The sequence below is a fragment of the Hordeum vulgare genome, chromosome 6H (genome assembly GCF_904849725.1).
Source record: "Hordeum vulgare subsp. vulgare chromosome 6H, MorexV3_pseudomolecules_assembly, whole genome shotgun sequence".
NCBI classification, from domain to species: domain Eukaryota; kingdom Viridiplantae; phylum Streptophyta; class Magnoliopsida; order Poales; family Poaceae; genus Hordeum; species Hordeum vulgare.
Genome location: NC_058523.1, coordinates 318,470,614 through 318,480,125, shown reverse-complemented (window position 1 = coordinate 318,480,125; position 9,512 = coordinate 318,470,614).

The following is a 9,512-nucleotide window of genomic DNA, read 5'->3' as shown; positions in this document are numbered from 1 at the left end:
ACATGCAACAACAATTAGAGGACATCTAACTTGTTTTTGCAGGGTATGCTTGTGATGTGATATGGCCAACGATGTGATGTGATATATTGGATGTATGAGATGATCATGTTGTAATAGTTAATATCGACTTGCACGTCGATGGTACGGCAACCGGCAGGAGCCATAGGGTTGTCTTTAAACTAACATTTGTGCTTGCAGATGCGTTTACTATATTGCTAGGACGTAGCTTTAGTAGTAATAGCATGAGTAGCACGACAACCCCGATGGCGACACGTTGATGGAGATCATGGTGTGACGCCGGTGACAAGAAGATCGTGTCGGTGCTTTGGTGATGGAGATCAAGAAGCACATGATGATGGCCATATCATGTCACTTATGAATTGCATGTGACGTTAATCCTTTATGCACCTTATCTTGCTTAGAACGACGGTAGCATTATGAGGTGGTCTCTCACTAAAATTTCAAGACGAAATTGTGTTCTCCCCGACTGTGCACCGTTGCGACAGTTCTTTGTTTCGAGACACCACGTGATGATCGGGTGTGATAGACTCAACGTTCACATACAACGGGTGCAAAACAGTTGCACACGCGGAACACTCGGGTTAAGCTTGACGAGCCTAGCATGTGCAGACATGGCCTCGGAACACATGAGACCGAAAGGTCGAGCATGAATCGTATAGTTGATATGATTAGCATAGAGATGCTTACCACTGAAACTATTCTCGACTCACGTGATGATCGGACTTGAGATAGTGGATTTGGATCATGTGCCACTCAAATGACTAGAGAGATGTACTTTTTGAGTGGGAGTTCTTAAGTAATATGATTAATTGAACTAATTGTCATGAACATAGTCTAATGGTCTTTGCGAATTACGATGTAGCTTGCGCTATAGCTCTACTGTTTTTATATGTTCCTAGAGAAAATTTAGTTGAAAGTTGATAGTAGCAAACTTTGCAGACTGAGTCTGTAAAACCGAGGATTGTCCTCGTTGCTGCGCAGAAGGCTTATGTCCTTAATGCACCACTCTGTGTGCTGCACCTCGAGCGTCGTCTGTAGATGTTGTGAACATCTGACATACACGTTTCTGATGACTACACGATAGTTCAGTACAAAATACTTAATGGCTTAGAAGCAAGGCGCCGAAGACGTTTTGAAAGTCACGGAACATAAGAGATGTTCTAAAAAGATGAAACTGTGATTTCATGCTTGTGCCCTTGTTAAGAGGTATGAGACCTCCGACAAGATTCTTGGTCCACAAAGTAAAGGAGAAAAGCTCAATCGTTGAGCGTGTGCTTAGATTGTCTGAGTACGACAATCGCTTGAATCAAGTGGGAGTTGATCTTCCAGATAAGATAGTGATGGTTCTCCAAAGTCACTGCCACCAAGCTGTGAGAGCTTCGTGATGAACTATAACATATCAAGGATAGATACAATGATCCTTGATCGATTCGCGATGTTTGACACTGCGAAAGTAGAAATCAAGAAGGAGCATCAATAGTTGATGGTTAGTAAAACCACTAAGTTTCGACAAAGGCAAGGGATAGAAGGGATACTTCGTGAAACGGCAAAGCAGTTGCTGCACTAATGAAGAGACCCCAGACTAAACCCAAGCCCGGGACTAAGTGCTTCTGTTATGAGGGGAACGGTCACTGAGGCGGAGCAACTCTAGATACTTGGTAGATAAGAAGGCTTGCAAAAGTCGAAAGAAGTATATTTGATATACATGATGTTGATGTGTACTTTACTAGTACTCCTAGTAGCACGAGGGTATTGGATACCGGTTCGGTTGCTAAGTGATTAGTAACACGAAATGAAAGCTACGGCATAAACGGAGACTAGCTAAAGGCGAGGTGACGATACGTGTTGGAAGTGTTTCCAAGGTTGATATGATCAAACGTCGCACACTCCCTCTACCATCGGGATTGGTGTTAAACCTAAATAATTGTTATTTGGTGCTTGCGTTAAGCATGAACATGATTGGATCGTGTTTATTGCAATACGATTATTCATTTAAAGAGAATAATGGTTACTCTATTTGCTTGAATAATCACCTTCAATGGTTTATTGAATCTCGATCGTAGTGTTACACATGTTCATGATATTGGTGCCAAAAGATACGAGGTAATGATGATAGTACCACTTACTTGTGGCACTGCCGCTTGAGTCATGTTGGTATAAATTGCATGAAGAGGCTCCATGCTGATGGATCTTTATACTCACTTGATTTTGAATCACTAGTGACATGCAAATCATACCACATGAGAAAGGCCTTGTTTTCATTGCGATGAAACAAGATAGTAACTTGTTGGAAGTGATACATTTTGATGTATGCAGTCCAATGGGTGCTGAGGCACGCAGTGGATATCATTATGTTCTTACTTCAATGACGATTTGAGCAGATACAAGAGTATTTACTTAATGAATCACAAGTCTGAAATATTGAAAGGTTCAATTCTGTTTCAGGAGTGAAGTTCGTCGTAACAAGAGGATAAACTGTCTACGATATGATCATAGAAATGAATATCTGAGTTACAAGTTTTGGTACGCAGTTAAGACAATGTGGAAATTGTTTCGCAGTTCATGCCACCTGGAACATCATAGTGTGATGATGTGTCTGAACGTCATAGCCACGCACTATTTGGTATGGTGCATGCTATGATGTCTCTTATCGAATTACCATTATCGTTTATGGGTTATGCATTAGAGACAACTGCATTCACTTTAAATAGGGCACCGCGTATTTCCGTTGAGATGACACAATATAGATTGAGGTTTAGAGAAATCTAAACTGTCGTTTCTTGAAAGTTTGGGGCTTCGACACTTATGTGAAAAAGTTTCAGTCTGATAAGCTCGAACCCAAAGCGGATAAATGCATCTTCATAGGATATCCAAAATAGTTGGGTACATCTCCTATCTCAGATCCGAAAGCAAAGTGTTTGTTTCTAGAAACGGATCCTTTCTCGAGGAAAGGTTTCTCTCGAAAGAATTGAGTGGGAGGGTGGTAGAACTTGATGAGGTTATTGAACCATCACTTCAACCAGTGTGTAGCAGGGTGCAGGAAGTTGTTCCTGTGGCGCCTACACCAATTGAAGCGAAAGCTGATGATGGTGATCATCGAGCATCGGATCAAGTTACTACAAGCCTCGTAGGTTGACAAGGTCGCGTACTACTGCAGAGTGGTACGGTAACCCTGTCTTGGAGGTCATGTTGTTGAGCAACAGTGAACCTACGAGTTATGGAGAAAGCAATGGTGGGCCCGGATTCCGACAAATGGCTGGAAGCCATGAAATCCGAGAGAGGATCCATGTATGAAAACAAAGTGTAGACTTTGGAAGAACTACTTGATGGTTATAGGACTATTGAGTAAATATGGATCTTTAAAAGGAAGACAGACGATGATGGTGATAAGTCACTATTAAGAAAAGCTTGACTTGTCGCAAAGATGTTTCCGACAAGATCAAACAGTTGACTATGATGAGACTTTCTCACTCGTAGCGATGCTGAAAGTCTGTTAGAATTATGTTGGTACTTGTTGCATTGTTTATGAAATATTGCACATAGAATGTCAAAACATTGTTTCCTCGACGGTTTCCTTGAGCAAACATTGTATGTGATACAACCAGGAGGTTTTGTCGATCCTAAAGATACTAGCAAGTATGCAAGCTCCAGCGATCCTTCAATGGACTGGTGCAAGCATCTCGGAGTTGGAATATGCACTTTGATGAGATGATCAAAGATTTTGGGTTTGTACAAGGTTTATGAGAAACTTGTATTTCCAAAGAAGTGAGTGGGAGCACTATAGAATTTCTGATAAGTATATGTGGTTGACATATTGTGGATCAGAAGTAATGTAGAATTTCTATAAAGCATACAAGGTTGTTTGAAAGAAGTTTTCAAAGGAGTGCCTGGATTGCGCTACTTGAACGTTGAGCATCAAAGATCTATGGAGATAGATCGAAAGCGCTTAATGGAAGTTTCAACAAGATGCATGCCTTGACAAGTTTTTGAAGGAGTTCAAAATAGATCAGCAAAGAAGGAGTTCTTGGTCGCGTTGTGAGGTGTGAATTTGAGTAAGACTCAAAACCCGACCCCGGCAGAATAAAGAGAATAGACGAAGGTCGTCTTCTATGCCTTAGCCGTAGACTCTAAAGTATGCCATGCTAAGTACCGCACCTGACGTGTGCCTTGAGGCAAGTCTGTTAAGAGGTACACAGAGTGATCCAGGATTGAATCACTGATCAGCGGTCAAAATTTATCCTTAGTGACTGATGGGCTAAGGAATTTTTCTCGATTATGGATGTGGTTAAAGAGTTCGTCGTAAAGGGTTACGTCGATGCAAGCTTTGACACTAATCCGAATAACTATGAGTAGTGAAACGGATTCGTATAGTAGAGTAGATATTTGGAGTATTTCCGAATAGCACATAGTAGCAGCATCTATAAGATGACATAAAGATTTGTAAAGAACACACGGATCTGAAAGTTTCAGAACCGTTGACTAAAACCTCTCTCACGAGCAAGACGTGATCAGACCCCATAACTATATGGGTGTTGGATTCCTTGGAATCACATGGTGATGTGAACTAGATTATTGACTCTAGTGCAAGTGGGAGACTGTTGGAAATATGCCCTAGAGGCAATAATAAATTAGTTATTATTATATTTTCTTTGTTCATGATAATCGTTATTATCCATGCTATAATTGTATTGATTGGAAACACAGTGCATGTGTGGATACATAGACAAAACACTGTCCCTAGTAAGCCTCTAGTTGACTAGCTCGTTGATCAGAGATGGTCAAGGTTTCCTGACCATAGGCAAGTGTTGTCACTTGATAACGGGATCACATCATTAGGAGAATCATGTGATGGACTAGACCCAAACTAATAGACGTAGCATGTTGATCGTGTCGTTTTTTTGCTACTGTTTTTTGCGTGTCAAGTATTTGTTCCTATGACCATGAGATCATATAACTCACTGACACCGGAGGAATGCTTTCTGTGTATCAAACGTCGCAACGTAACTGGGTGACTATAAAGATGCTCTACAGGTATCTCCGAAGGTGTTCGTTGAGTTAGTATGGATCGAGACTGGGATTTGTCACTCCGTGTGACGGAGAGGTATCTCGGGGCCCACTCGGTAATACAACATCACACACAAGCCTTGCAAGCAATGTGACTTAGTGTAAGTTGCGGGATCTTGTATTACGGAACAAGTAAAGAGACTTGCCGGTAAACGATATTGAAATAGGTATGCGGATACTGACGATCGAATCTCGGGCAAGTAACATACCGAAGGACAAAGGGAATGACATACGGGATTATATGAATCCTTGGCACTGAGGTTCAAACGATAAGATCTTCGTAGAATATGTAGGATCCAATATGGGCATCCAGGTCCCGCTATTGGATATTGACCGAGGAGTCACTTGGGTCATGTCTACATAGTTCTCGAACCCGCAGGGTGTGCACACTTAAGGTTCGACGTTGTTTTATGCGTGTTTGAGTTATATGGTTGGTTACCGAATATTGTTCGGAGTCCCGGATGAGATCACGGACATCACGAGGGTTTCCGGAATGATCCGGAAACGAAGATTGATATATAGGATGACCTCATTTGATTACCGGAAGGTTTTCGGAGTTACCGGGAATGTATCGGGAATGACGAATGGGTTCCGGGTGTTCACCGGGGGGGGCAACCCACCCCAGGGAAGCCCATAGGCCTTGGGGGTGGCACACCAGCCCTTTGTGGGCTGGTGGGACAGCCCAAGAAAGCCCTATGCGCCAAGGATAGAAAATCAAAGAGAAAAGAAAAAAAAAAGAGGTGGGAAAGGAGAGAAGGACTCCACTTTCCAATCCTAGTTGGACTAGGATTGGAGGAGGACTCCTCCTCCCCTTGGTGCGCAGCCCTTGGGGCTCCTTGAGCCTCAAGGCAAGCCTCCCCTCCCTCCTCCTATATATATGGAGAAATTAGGGCTGATTTGAGACAACTTTTGCCACGGCAGCCCGATCACATACCTCCACGGTTTTACCTCTAGGTCGCGTTTCTGCGGAGCTCGGGCGGAGCCCTGCCGAGATTAGATCACCACCAACCTCCGGAGCACCGTCACGCTGCCGGAGAACTCATCTACCTCTCCGTCTCTCTTGCTGGATCAAGAAGGCCGAGATCATCGTCGAGCTGTACGTGTGCTGAACGCGGAGGTGCCGTCCGTTCGGCACTAGATCGTGGGACGGATCGCGGGACGGTTCGTGGGACGGTTCGCGGGGCGGATCGAGGGACGTGAGGACGTTCCACTACATCAACCGTGTTCACTAACGCTTCTGTTGTGCGATCTACAAGGGTACGTAGATCGGAAATCCCCTCTCGTAGATGGACATCACCATGATAGGTCTTCGTGCGCGTAGGAAATTTTTTGTTTCCCATGCGACGTTCCCCAACAGAGGCGCATGGCCGTGAAGCGCTATATGAACTTGTGTAGGGTCTCCCCCTCCTACTACTTGATGCGCCGCAGGTCGTTCACGGTGGGAGCGCGGTCGCGGGTGCCCTGGAAGTTGACGATGAAACGTTTGCGGAGATCATCCCAGGAGGTGATGGACGCCCTTGGGAGGTTGAGGAGCTAAGGTAGTGCACCGCCCTTGAGCACCATGGGGAACCAGCACGCCATGACCTTGTCGCCCCCTCCTGCCACCCTATAATCAGCGTGTAGAGTTGCAGGAACTCGGTCGGGTCCAGGGTGCCGTCCTAGCACGGGAGTAGGTCGGGCTTTAACTTGCAGGGCCATGCAGTTGGGTGGAGCTCAAGAGCGATGGCGAGGCACCCCACCGGCCTGACGGGTGAAGCGGGCGCGGGGGTGACCTCGTCCTGGTGCTCCACTAGGTCTGCTTCGAGCGGGGCACACTCGCGGCGCAGGACTTGTACAACAGGGAGCGCGCGCGTCGGCGCGCAGCCGAGGAACCACCTGACAGCTTGCTTCATCTCCTGGCCCCGCCCTGGGTTCGCGAGGCCGGTCACGAGGACGCGCTTCTTTCCTAGGCTCGGGGTGCGTGCCACACCGTGGAGGTGGGGGTGGCGCGTCTCGCACCTCGTCATTCACAAGGGACGATTGGGGTCGAAGCGAGCAGGAGAACGCCATGAAGTCACCGGCAGCGGCGACGAGCTCCTCGATGCGCTGGAGCGAGTCGTTGTGGCGGTTCGGGGCGGGCCGGTAATGGAGCAGCTCGGTGGCCATGGCAAGCGCGCGCCGGCCATGCGGCATCTCCGGCCGAGCGCGTGAGGTCGACCTGGAAGCCCGGACGAGCGATGGAGTGGCGGTACGGTCATCGGCCTGCTCGGTAGCCGGCTGGGAGGAACCTTGTTGTTCTTGAGCGTCGGGGCCCGTGGCGGTGTTCGCCATGGGTGATGTGACCGGCGCGCGCCGGCGGGGCCCACTGGCGCCGTCTAAGCAACGAGGGTGGCGCGGCGCTCGGCGCGAGCCCGGCGAGCGTCAGCCATCGGAGCGGTGAAGCTTGGTGAAGGAGGAGCTTGGAGGAAACCTTGACACGCCCCTACCTGGCGCGCCAAATGTCGGATTTCGGGCTCCGCAAAACCCTGAAGATTCGAACTTAAGGGCGTGTACGGAGATTTCTCTCGGGCTTGCCTCACCTAGCTCGCTACTCGCAAGGGATGACAATAATTTACTCGATGGTGAGGAAGACACAACACACGGCAGTTTACCCAGGTTCGGGCCGCTGAGAAGCGTAATGCCCTACTCCTGCTTTGGTGGATTGCTTCTCGTGGAGGTTGGTGGATGAACTCGTACGATGTTCGAGGGCTTCCGGAGGCTGGATGGCCTTCGAGTGGTGTGGGTGTGTGAATGAATGAATCGGGGTGGATCGGATTCCTCCGCTATGAAGTAACCTATCCTCTATATATCGCAGCGGGTTGGGTCCTCTTCCCTTATCGCAAGGGCGGGAAGGAATCCCACAATGGCCAATTTTGAAGGGGAACACGGGAACATGCTCCCCCTGCCCAAAGGTGGTCTTCGCCTGCAAAAGTGGCTGCCAGCGCTGCAGGGGCAGGTCCAGGGGTGACATACGTCCTGCTGGCGGGCGGTGGTGGCCTTGTTGCACCAGAATGGAAACCTTTGGAAGATGCTTCGGGAACCCGCGTACGTCCTTCCCTCCTTTACACGAAAGGGGAAACTGCACCGTCCTGCAACCCGCTGCTCACCTATCCTTTCCCCGCGTCATCCTTAACTCCTGAGGCCAGGTTTTGCCTCGGTATCTCCGCTGCTCCGGAGGGGTCCTAGGGAGGCCCCCTGCGGGTCTTGGTGCTGCTCCTTCTCGCGAGGCTCGGGCTCTCGCGAGGGCCTTGCCTTGAGTGGTGCCGCGCCTGATCGTGTTTGCTTGATGAAGTGGGCCAACCCTGGGCCACAGACACGCAGGTCTGGGTACCCCCATTCCCAGAACGCCGACAAAAGGGTCCCCTTTTTTATGGACAAACAACACGGAACAAAGCTTTCAGCTGCTCAAAAAGGGGCTGACCATAGCTCCTGTCCCGACGTTACCTGATTTCAACAAGTACATTCTCAAGACAGATGCATGTGACACGGGCATTGGAGCAATTCTGCAGCAGGATGGTCATCCAGTAGTGTTCATGAGCAAATCCCTCTGCAACAAGTTTAGGGGACTGTTGACCTACGAGAAGGAATACTTGGCCATCATAGTAGCAGTCGATCAATGGCGCCCTTATCTCCAAACCGACGAGTTCATCATCAAAACTGATCAGCGCAACTTAGTCCACTTGCAAGAATAGCATTTGGTTACTCCGTGGCAGCAGAGAGCATTCACGAAACTGTTGGGCCTACAGTATCGCATCATCTACAAGAAGGGGACACATAATGCGGGTGCTGATGCACTCTCTCGTCTACCGCGGGCTTGGAAGTTGTTCAGCATTTCGGCATGTCAGCTAGGATGGCTCGAAGATATTGTAACCAGCTATAACAGCAACCCACACGCCTGTAGAAGTTAATCATGTTGTTTCTTTAGGATTAGGAAAGAAAGCCAAACCGAGTCCTAGTAGTATTAGGATTCCTAGTCCTAGTCTATTTCCATAGTCCCTTGTGGACGTGTATAAAAGACACCCTAGGGGTGTTGATTGTAACACCAGAAAAACGAAAAGCAATACAAAGCAAATGCTCGGCACGGGCCTTTAGCCATCAAATCCATCGATCAGTTTTATTCGTGTCGCTAGTTACGCAAGTTCTGTCAAGTAGTCGTCCGAAGCCAGAATCGCGTAGGCACGCCTGTACAGCTGCATACGCACGTTCAAAAGCCAACAATTGGTATCTAGAGCCTCGACGATCTACGATCTACGATGACGGACAGCGACGCTGAGTCGGTCGAGTCTGGCAGCGGCGGTGCCAAGGCGAACAAGAACGGCGACAAGGTGAAGAAGGGCGTCAAGTCAGCAACCAGTGGTGGAGGAACGAGCGGCGCCAACGTCCAGGCGCATCGCAACATCCCCATCCAG